Source organism: Protopterus annectens, chromosome 1.part1, assembly GCF_019279795.1.
Source record: "Protopterus annectens isolate FY-2018-M chromosome 1.part1, PAN1.0, whole genome shotgun sequence".
Classification (NCBI taxonomy): domain Eukaryota; kingdom Metazoa; phylum Chordata; order Ceratodontiformes; family Protopteridae; genus Protopterus; species Protopterus annectens.
In genome coordinates, this window is record NC_056726.1 from 771,625,333 (window position 1) to 771,637,707 (window position 12,375).

Consider the following 12,375-nt stretch of genomic DNA (forward strand, 5'->3'; position numbering starts at 1 on the left):
ATTCCAGGACAGTGCTATAAAAAGGTATGTGAGATAGGTGTAGCCCTTTCAGAGTTTAAGGGCATGGACCATGCTGGTATGCTGTGGGCACTGTTCTGTGAGTGTAAAGGTTAGTATCTCTCTCATATTTCTGGCTGTGTTGTAGATTAACATTTCTCCATTCATTTCTCCAGTTTCCTGTACTAACTGTGTATGTACACTGACACCTAAGACTACTACTACTGTTAATGTGGGTGTGTGTGCTTTCCTGTGGGACATGTGGTGTAACTGGTATATAGCAGTGGCTCTTGCACTTTGTTGCTATGGCTTCAATATTTGCCCTTTACATTCACTACTTGTATGCCTGCTAGGTGTCTTGACTGTAGTGTGTTGCTGTGGCTTTCCTATTTTCCATGTACATTCACACCTTGGAATGCTTGCTATATCTGCTAGGGTGTTACTGCATGCAGTGTGGTCTGGCCATGGTGTGGGCCTTGACATCTATTAGGGTATTTGAGTATGCTGCTGAGCAGGCCCCAGAGACTCTCAGATGCATCTTTTATCTGCCTCATGGAATGGTACATATCAGTGGGGTACACCCATTAAACTGTCTGGTATTCTGCAGTTGTGACTGTGGGTTAGCATGAGCATATGTATTACTACACTATTTCCGACGTGCAAGTGGTGCATACTTTCAGTACTTCATAGTTACCATTGCATGTGTTGTAACACCTTTCTGCATACTGTTTGTACATTTCACAGGGAGTCTGTGGGGCATCCCTGTAACTCAGTCACTGTTGCTATGTCTAGGCTCTTAACTATTCAAATATGGCAGTGTCAGTCCTCTCAAGTGTACAGATATTTGCAGGATGCCCACATTTTTGCCTCATATTTTGGTCCATATCTCATAAACAGCTTTTTCTGGCAAATCACTCAGGGCTCAAGTCAGACTATAGTGACAAACATTTCAGTTTCAGACTTCATACCCTTCCAAACATCCAACATAATGCAAAACCTGTTACTCTCTCAACTGTCTAGGTTTGTTGGAGCAGTATTTGGAATGTGTCCCTGTTTTTGGGCCTTTGCTCCACATTTGTTATTACTTAGTCCGGATGTGTTGCTGTAATAGCTTGTGGGGTATGGGCAGTGATTATCCTGCTGTGAGTATGTGTGTGGCTTGCAAGGTGCTACAGTGACATTATTACCTAATAGCTACCAACTAGCATGGCTGTTTCTGTTCACACACTACTATTATAGAAATCCACTACATTTGACAGTAAATATACATGACATGCTTTGTGTACTACACATCCTATATTCCCTTTACATTCATTCCTACTATTGCATGATATATTTATTGTAGCACAATGTTCTTATATAACAGTCATGGCTTAGTGGTAAGTCATGTAGACTACTGCTTCCAAGGTCCTGGGTTCGGGACTGACAGTGGGATTTTATTTTGCTTTTGAGCAGACTACAGGCCTTGTCATTCAGAGTGACTAAGGCACTTTTAAGCAGTTGTAACCAGGTTAGTGCTGGTTTGCGCGGAGCTCACGCATGTGCACTGGCGTTCAGCTCCGCGCACACCCGCTTACAACTGCTTAAAAGTGCTTACTCTTGCGCACACCTGTGCTAATTTCTTTGAAAGAAATGAAAATGGGGAGACAGGAAAGTGGTGAAAAAGGGGTCACAAAGAGGGTAAGACAGTAGGGAAACAAGCTCGGGTTTTGCAGGAGGGATGTAGGTAAGGCCCATAGCTGCCCATTTCTTCATCAGCAACAGCTGTGCATATGTTTGTAATTTGGTGTGACATTTGAAACCTTCCACCCGTGAGAGAGGTGTAAAGACAACAATAATACTTGTTGTACAGCCAGTTGTAATTGACAGTTTCCATGTCCAGCAGACATGTGTGCGAAATGGGCAGCTATGTATAGGGCGTAATTTTTTTGTGGGTACAGAGTGCCCTTTTTTTTTTTCAGGAGAGAGTGGTATGTCAGGTACAGGAAGTCGGTATAGCTGGGGAGGTAGGTTGGGTAGGTTAACAGACAAGACAAACAAGACGCATACAGGGGCGGTGTATGACACATGTGGGGGGGGTTACACAATTGACGGGGACAGATGTTTGGATATCTAGAGCCCATGAGTCCACAGATAGCAACAGTGGAACTGATATCCCCACCCATGGGTAGTTGCCACTGTGCCTTCACTGCCCAGGATGGGGCTGCGCTGGGGGCTGTGTAGGCCGGGCAGCAGGCATGCCCATTAGTTGTGCCACCCGTGCCTCAAGCTGGCATAGGGGCCCAAGAACAGCATCCCAGATCTCCCTACGCACCACAGTCCGGACATTACGGAGGGTGAGTGGATGTTCTCCTCCGGCCACACTTGCAGAGGGGGGACAAGCCCCATCCCCTGCAGCGCTTCCACCCACAGGTGGCACAGGGCCACCGGAGGAGGGTCCGGCCTGGGCACTACTGCCAGGTGCACTCGCCAGCTGAGGAGGGAGAGGTGGGTCCGCTGGAACCCGCCTTCCCTGTCGTGCTATGTTTTGCATTATGTTATGACAGTTTGGGTTAGTAACGTACAATACCATTCACAATTAGTTGTAACAGCATGCATTAGTATTCCCATTAACCAAACACCCAGATATTCAAACCATTGAACAGCAAGCATAACACATGCATAATTTGAACAGCAATACACAGTCCAACAACATGCAGGGCTGATTGATGGCAACAGGCCATCAGGTTTGGATGTATGAACAGGGCAGATGCATCAACGTACATGCACATATGTATGAACCAACAGGAAAAATGTCCAGGGGTGTTAATTGTGATTGCACATACCAATTTCACGTGGAATGGATTATATGTGGTTATAGGGTAGGGTGAAGAAAATTTAATTAACAACTTCAAATACCAATACATATGCTGTACATTTCTAATAGCTGCAGATATATGCACACTACAGTTCTGCCTACAGTTTCCTATGTGATAACTACTTCAGGTTGGTGATAGGAATGTTACTGCTACATCAATATACATTTTCATTTTTATTCATACACATTCATATCTGGCTCTGTTCAGCTACATCATCCTGCTACATTTGCTTTATATAGCTATAGACAACTGTGGATGTTTGGTATTTCAGACAACCATACTATCTGCATATTGCAGACTGAGAGCAACATATCCAGATTTTGGGACACACATTCCAGCTGCGGTACCGCTTTCAACACATGTTACTGTTTGGTTCTGCCTGTCACATTCATTTCATTCTGTACTGTCTGCAGTATACTTTATTCAGGAGTTATTACTACTTTATTGGTGGATTCATAACTCTTTCTCACACTCTCTCACTTGTTTTATTTTTACAATTCAGAATGGTACTTAATTCTAGGCTTTATTGACATGTTTTACCTGTAGTTATAACAATCCTTTCCAACAGTCTCACATCTGTCATGTTTCTGTATTTCAACAGAGATATATTTCACACGAGTTTTACTCAGCTTCTGCAGCTGTACTTTTCAACCTGCTGCAGGTTATGTACTATTATATTACAGGTGGGACATCTTTATTTCAGACTTGTTTAATTTTTATGTTTGGATTACAGGCTGAATCACACTTTTGTAATCAAGCAATACTTGCAAACCCTCTTACACTGTTACTTGCACATTTTATTAATTAGTGACTACACTGCACTCTTTTGCTAACTGTCATACTTATATATTTAGTTACAGTTACAGGGAGAGAATTACTGACCTGCCTGGTGGCGCAACCATGCCAGCCTATCGCCATAGGCTCTACGGTTCTCAGAACGGACACCTGCAGCTGTAATATAAATAAAGTAATATTGGAATACACATCTCCATAATATCAGCTAGGTTAATTTCTTACATAAATAATTACATGTAACTTACTCAGTAGTGGGGCGTTGGGCATTTGCCGGGCCTCCTGGATCCAACGGTTCAGTTGGTCCTGCTTCTGTCTCTTCAGGTCTGCATGGTGGTGATGGACCTGCTCACCAGTCCTTGGTATCCCTGTGGCACTGGTGAGATCATGAGCCAACCGGTCCCACGCCTCAGCCCTATATGCTCCCCACAGGACCTGGCCCTGCATGAGTTGGGCCTCATGATTGTGGACAAGGAGCCAAACCATATATTTGGACTCCTCAATGCCCCACCTCTGTGCTCGGAAGCAACTACCCTCACCTACACCTGACATTCTGGATGCAAGTCGGTTCTACAATTGGTTATGCTGTGTATTCCCGCCTATGGGGCTTATATATGCCGTTTTTCCCACACTTATCTGTGATTGGCCATTTTGGAATTGTATCAGCTTCACAAAACCTGCTTTGTCATGCTCCTCTTTCTATTCATTCCTATATATATGCTATTACTGCATTTCTAAGTGCAGCTGTCATGGCTTAGTGGTTCAGTACCTTGGCTATGGTGCATGGTATCCTGGGTTTGAACCTGGCCATTGCTTTTTATATTTTATGACTGTCTACACGGGCTAGGAGGTGTGTCTGTGTAAAGGCAGTTTTGATACAGCTTGCTCAACGTTGCCCGTCGGTTAGCTTGTTGGTGCGGTGCGCAGCTCCACGCAAATGGATCACGCTGGTTTACGCATGGTTTGGCTGTCAGCACACATATTACGCTCAGCTCAGCTACGTGCACACAGTTTCAGTGTGTTAAAACGCTGCTCAACCCCAGGCACTCATTTTACACCTGTTAAAACACTGCTCACCTACGGGCACTCATTTTATACCTGTAAAACACTGCTCACCTACAGGCAGATGTACTCAACTTGTTAGACTGTAGCTCAGCTATAGGCACATCTGACATTTTTTTTTTTATTATCTCACATTTCTTCAAAATATATGCCCCATTTCATTACATTTTACATACAATATAATTTTATCTGTGTACATATATGTCAGGGACTTGTTTTGTGCTTATTTCACTAAAAATCAAAATTGATGTTGTGGGGGCTCGAACCATGACTGCCTGCTCTTCAGCCCACGTCTCTACTGCTACGCTGTTGCTTCTTGGCTTACTTTGCATATTTAGTTCTTATATGCTTTTCCACTGACTGCTAATTGTGGCTAAGCTACGGGCACGCCCCCGCAAACGAGCGCACTCACGGGCAAACATCTTTACAATTTAAAAAAAAAATATAAGATGTTCATTTCTACATTTTATGTTCGTAGTCTGTGGGGGCATGTGTTGTGTTGTGTTTATTCACATTTACACGGGCTCTGTCATGGGGGTTTACTTTCGGGACTTTTACTCTTCTGGGGGCGTGTCCATTTGCAGGGCTCGGCCTACGGACACGCCCCCTACTGTTTTCCACGGACCGTGTTAGCCTTAGGTGTGATTCAGCATGCCCTCATGCATATGCATGACATGCTGACGTCACACCGTTTAACTGCAGCCTCCGTGTAAGCCTTGTAACTCTTACACGGAGGCTTCGTGAATCCTGCCCATAGTGTGAATGTATATAAAATACACTGAATCTTGAAACCTGATGTAATATAAGTAGAACATTCACCCCCTCCCCCCACATCCCTAGCATGGGAGGCTATGACCCTTATCCCTGCTATGTACTTAGTATATTTTGAGGACTTCAGTTTTGGTCTAGGGAATTTCCATAAAAACCCTATATAGGTACACAGTTATTTGTTTAAACATGTATCTTGTCATATGATATGTGCATATTATGTACATTATGTTTAATAAGGATATTATCTAGGAATAAATAAATTGAATGTTTAACGTTGCTAGTTTTTATTTTTAATTTTGTTTTATGTGGATGTCTGTGTTTTTATCACAGAAGATTTCCTAGTATTTCGCAAAACATGTTAATATAAATATTAAGTATTCTTTTTTGTATGTTTATATATGTTGTGGTATAGTGCCCCTTAGTGACTTTGACGTGTGTAGAGCTGTGGTTCTGGGGCAATCTGGAAGAATGATCCGCTCCTGTTTTGAATGAAGAAGGCCACATCCCCCTTCTTATAAAAAGATGAGTCTAAAAGAAAGCAAGAGGAGGTTCTATGGATAAATACATGGGCATGTTTATCTGTTGAGAATTTTGCATTCTTTACCTGGGCTGAATTGTGAATATTCTATATAATGTGATTGAAATGACCTGATGACACTGTAAATAAGTTACAGTAAAACACATTTTTAAGTTTCTAGTGTGGTTGCAGCTATATAAAGTATGTGTGTGTATGCCTGCGTGGACACATACTCCACCATTTCATACAGCATAAAACAATTTACACTTGCGGCAAGATGCTAAGCAAAAGTAAATATTACCAAGAAGTGGTGATTGCAAAAGAATGACCTCAGGTGATGTATGCAGATGAAGAAGTGCAGTCATAATGTCTGCCTGTAAACAATACATGTTAAAACTGTCCTACAGTTACAATACTCTTATAATCATAAACAAAAATTGGATGACCACACTCAGGCCGATTAATCTAACTAGAAATGTACAAAACCTTTGCTTTAATTCCTGACAGCTACCACCCTGTGGGTGAATAAGCTGATGGTTTGCATAATGAACCACCCACTGCATATCTTACAGTGAGTTTATATCCAGCTATATATTACCAGGTGACGATGTTGAACAAGCTTTTTGACCAAGAGGCTATCAGTAGATACCAAGTAGATAGCGAGTTGGTGCTCACCATTTCTGATCTATATATAATACACAGGAGTCCATGCAGTCAGTGTGGAAACCCATTCCCAATTCAAACTAGAAAGCAAAGTTTGCTACTGCCAAGTTTACCTGTATCTGGACATTTCAACATTATATGGGCAGTACATACAACTGTCCCAGACTACTGACCTTCACACCATGGAAATGTTCCTATCGAGTGTTATTAGGCTGGAAATGTAAAGTTCCTATTCACACCAGATGAGCATTATGCAGCTCTGGGGTTCTTTGATATAGTACATCTTCAATGCATACTGAGAGCAAATGACTGCACCAACATCACTATAAATGCCCCATCTGTGGATGATGACCAGTGCTGCTTTAACTAGAAATTGTATTTGATCATCAGGCTCTATTCTCAGCAGGTGGCTAAATCTTACAAATCATAGTATCATTCTCTGGCAAGAGTGCATGATCTGCATGTATTTAGAACCTTTACAATGACATATAGGTTCCTTACAAGTAGTATTCCAGAAAAGCATGTACAGTGTGAATGTACATTGAAGTATAAATTACTGTACAAGAAACTATCTTAACTTGCGACATTTTCTGTATATACTGTTGATAATCAATATCTTGTTATTGTATCAAAGCCAACAACCTGTAATATTGTTTACTATTGCTGCAACTTTGTATCTCTATCATGTACATGATGTGGAGCTCTTCTCCCCGGGCATCCGCTGAAAAGGACCTGCGTCCAGTCGGAATTTCCCGGTAAACAAATGTAAATAAATAAAATAAATAAATAACTGTACATCTGTAAACCATGAATGTCTAGGATCTCACTCATGTGCCCTTATAATTTTCAAGTGACAGTGTGTATCTGCTGGAGCCATAGGTAATAACACCTGTACATCATCTTCAGTTGTCTACAACCTAGAGACATCCTACAATCAAGCACACAGCCTGAATGCTAAAGTGGTTAAGCAGGTGTGTGTGTGTGTGTGCGTGTGTGTGTGTGTGTGTGTGTGTGTGTGTGTGTGTGTGTGTGTGTGTCTGTGTGTGTGTGTGTGTGTGTGTGTGTGTGTGTGTGTGTGTGTGTGTGTGTGTGTGTGTGTGTGTGTCCCTGCAGTATATCATAATAGTAAATCTGTCATGTTCCAGTCTGATATAGGAAGCTTACCTGAAGAACCCCAGGTAAATGAATAAGAATGGAACAGAGCACATCAGCCAATGGCATTAATGAAATAGTCAACAAAGAGCACTACAGTACATGAGATAGGTGTTATGACATATCATATGATTGTATCTTATGTAAAACCTATGTGGCATGACATGCCAAGATGTGCAACCAGTATACAAAAACATTGATGACCACACAAGTGTAGTGCTCTGACAATACATCCCCCCAACATGCAGTTATTTGCACATCCTGAATTCTTCTGGCATCAGACAACACATGCACATTTTAAATAAAGAATATTGTTTAGTAGTAAGTTTGACATCATCTTCACAGGACCAAGTGGACAGGTAGCCACATTCACAGAATTCAGGGCTGCCACAGTACATGAACATATATATAGGTTCATGGGTAAGCACTAGGCTAGCTGCCCTTGTGGGCTATTTTAAGCCCAGTCAGTTTCCCTTTTTGTGCTCAAATTAACCTATCCCATTTGGTTATACATTGGCCTTACCATTCCATGGTCAATAATTATATATTACCCCTAATGAGAATAACTGGGATCATATATAATATATAAACGGTTTACTATTAGATTTTTTACGAAGCGAACTCCATCGACTGCACTGTTATCGAACACGGAAGTTTGAAAACGTTAATATCGAACACCAAAAGCCAACCTAGGAACGGTTTTAACATGGGTCGAGATAGGTGTTCAGTGTTATTGTCGAACTACAAACCTCTCCCCTATCTCGACCCATGTTAAAAACCATTCCTAGGTTAGCTTTTGGTGTTCGATATTACCATTTTCAAACTTTCGTGTTCGACAACAATGCAGTCGACGGAGTTCACTTCGAAAATCTAATAGCAAACCTATATAAACATATACATACATATATCACATATAAAAGTTCACAAGAAACTTGGTGCATTATATTGAAGCCGCCAATTTCTAACCAAGGTGGCTAGAATCTCCATAGCCAATTCCCAGCTAATCTCCACCCTCCTCTATGCATCCCCCATACTTACCAACCTTAGACAGACAGACCTACACAAGCTGGATGCTTGTTACAACAAAATTGCTAAATTTGCCACTGGAACCTCCTACCACAGCCATCATTGTATCTCCCTTAAAGAACTGAACTGTCTAGAACTTCCACAACTCCTTCACTTTAATCAACTCACCCTCACTCATAAACTTATTAACCAGTCCGTTAACATCCCTTCCCTTCAAACCCTTCTCCAACCCTATCACTCCACTAGGCCCGTAAGATCAAGCGACAAAAATCAACTCACTGTTATCAAACCCAAAAACTCAGCAGGAGAAGCCATATTGTCATGTACCATATCTAAACTTTGTAACAATCTTCCACCCCCTATAACTACTCTACCTTCCAGCAGCCTTTTCAAGACTGCGCTCAAGTTCCACTTAAATTTGCACTGGCATTGTCCTTGTTCTAATCCAGACTAACACCCCCACCCTTACCTCCCCCCCCACCTAGACTCTTAACCCAACTATACTACCGCCACTACTACTAACCACAGTCAGAATTAGCTAGTTGTCTTTACATACTTTAAAATCTTGTCTGAGAACTTTGTTACTAATATTATAAACAAACAAGAAACTATCTTAACTTGCAACATTTACTGTATGTACTGCTGATAATCACTATCTTGTTACTGTATTAAAGCCAATAACCTGTAATGTTGTTTACTATTGCTGCAGCTTTGTATCTCTATTTATCATGTACATGATGTGGAGCTTTTCTCCTTGGGCACCCGCTGAAAAAGGACCTGTGTCCAGTCGGAATTTCCCGGTAAACAAATGTAAATAAATAAAATATATGCTACATCCTGCAGTACAGGTGGTCATGTTGTGAAACAGGAATATCCAAATTCATGTCTTTCTGAATCTCACTGTGTCATTGTTCTGCAGTTTGGTGCTGAGGATAAAGGCTATGAGCCAATAACAAGCTGCAGTCTTGGCCTTGAACCTTTCACTCTCCATTTGCCTGCTGTATGCCTCTTAGCAAGTTACTTAACTAGACAGTGTTCCTGGATTGCTCCTGAAAAGAGGCAATTAGGCCAAATAGGTTTACCTAATTAACAAGTGAGTAAAATAAAAACCCTGCACGCCTGCAAAGGATCATCTTTGCCATGGAGTGTTTAAAGATGCACATCAGTTGCTAGAGCTGAGCCACATGTTGTAGATGCTAGCAAGGACAGACCAGGGCAGCCCGAAATCTGGCCAGCATACAAAAGCCTTTGGTTGCTTTAGTGTACACTGTATGCTTCTCATGTAGTATAGGGTATAAAGGTGACATCCAGCTGTACCATCCTCTGAGCTTCTTTGCCACCAGTCTAAACACCATCTCTTGACTGTTGGTCTGAACTCCTACATTCCGTTGCTGGTTTCCGAGCAGTTGCAGGTAAGTGCCCCATTGGGGTTTCTTCTTTTCTTGTCTTTTGGTTGCTTCTGGGGTTTTACGTCACCCAAGAAAGGTAAATGCCAGTTTGGGAGATAGATTCCTCATAAAGACCACCATGAACAGTGTTTGGTTTGCCTGGGCGCCTCACATGACCAGATGTCCTGTTCAATTTGTCAAGCTTTTGTACCAAAAACTCTACATAGTAGGCTTTCTTCCTTAGTATTGTATCTGAAGAATCAGTGGCTTAAGCTTCTCACTAAAGATACTATGGAAGGAACTTCCCACCTTGGGGGTCAGCCGTTAGGGAATAAGAAGGCTAAGAAGCCTAGGCTGGAATTTTCTGCAGTCCAACCACAGCTGGATGCTTCTTCGAGGTAAGTGACTGCCCAGAGGTTCACACGGCTTTGTTGTCCAATTCATCTGCAGTGACCAGGTTGGAGGCTGGCGAGAATCCGGCTTTAAGCACGTCCAATGAGGCTTTGCAGACAGGTCTATATTATAAGAATGAATGCTTAAAATGTCGAACACATCTTTGTCGACACGTTTTAAGTAAACGCTCTTATAAGCAAAATCTGACAAAATTGAAACTGACATACTCAAAATATTTTAGTTGTCCAACACATATCCCCCACTGCCGCATTGAAAATGAACTGCAAACACAGTAAATTTCACTTGTAACGAACACCCTAAATATACGCTACAATCCTTCCTGTTTGTAAAGTAAATGAAGTAACCATACCAATTGCCAACAGTAAAGCTCCAAAATTACACTTGTCCAAAACTGCACTTTCCCAAAACACAAACCAGTTAACACACACATACACTAATTTTTCTCTAATTTTTGCTGGGGTGGGGTGTGCCTCTCTGCACCACCCCATGTTGGGGGTAGACATCTTTATGTCACTGCTACATTCGCGTGTCTTGGCCAACTATAACATTTTGAACTTCGTGTTTTAATTTGCTTATAAGAGCGTTTGCTTAAGACATGTTGACAAACTAGTGCTCGACATTTTCAACGTTTATCCTTATAATATAGACTCTTGCAGATGTCCATTTCAGACATTCAGGGGAATCCACAGTTGATTATTTCTGAGGGGCCTAGGGGTGTTCCTCAGATTTTAGTCAGTGTAGAAGTCCCTACTACTGCTATTGAATGCCATCCTGAGTCAGAGCCTTCCAAGTTTTACAGGGCACACATCCCATTAAAGAAAAAAAAAAACAGAAAGCTAAACATGTTTCTCCTGCCTGTAGAGATCCACAGAGTGACTGTCAGGCCTTTACTCAGGGTTTGTTTAATGCTTTGATGGCACTGAAACCTCCTCTGGGGGTTTCTGCTCCTCTACTCCACTTAAAAGTCCCAGGGAACAGAATTCCTCTTACTCTTCTCAAATTCCTTCTCCTTTGGACTGTGGGTCAGAGGAATCTGCCAGTCCTGATACTCCCTTTGAAGAAATTTCTTTTGGGGACACAATCTCTAGGATGATGGAGTTTTTTTAAATGGGATTGTGCTCAGGTCTGTGAGATCCATAAGAGATATTATGAGTTGCTGCAGATGGAATCTCTTAAACCTTCTGCCATTCCTCTTGTTTTGACTCCTTTGTTGGATGTGTTTTCCAATGCTTCTAAAGCTCCTTATTCTCAGCCCCCTGCTGCCAAGAAACCTGATAGGTTTTATAGGGTGCCTGAGGACTGTAACTTTTTTTTCAAATGTCCTGCTGCTGACCTGTCAGTGGTGTCTGTAGCCCCTGACAAGCCCTCTCAGTTGTTTCCTTCACCCAAGATAATGCCTTCTGATAAAGATAGCAGAACCATGGAAAAAGCTAGGTAAGAATGTTTATATCTTGGCTACCTTGGCTTTTAGGGTTATTAATTATCAGACCCATATGTCCAGGTATATGTTGTTTCTTCTATCTTAGGCATGTCAGGTTATTTCTGATCTCCCAGACTCTGAAGGTAAAAGTTCTGCTCTTTCCCTGTTACAGACTTCCTCACAGGTGGTTCATCATTCCATTAAGTGTAGTCATGATGCAGTGGATGCTTCTTCTAGGGGCTGCTGCTTTTGGATCAGTGATGAGGAAGTATTCTTGGATTAGGCATCAACCACTGCCTGATGATATCAAAGCAA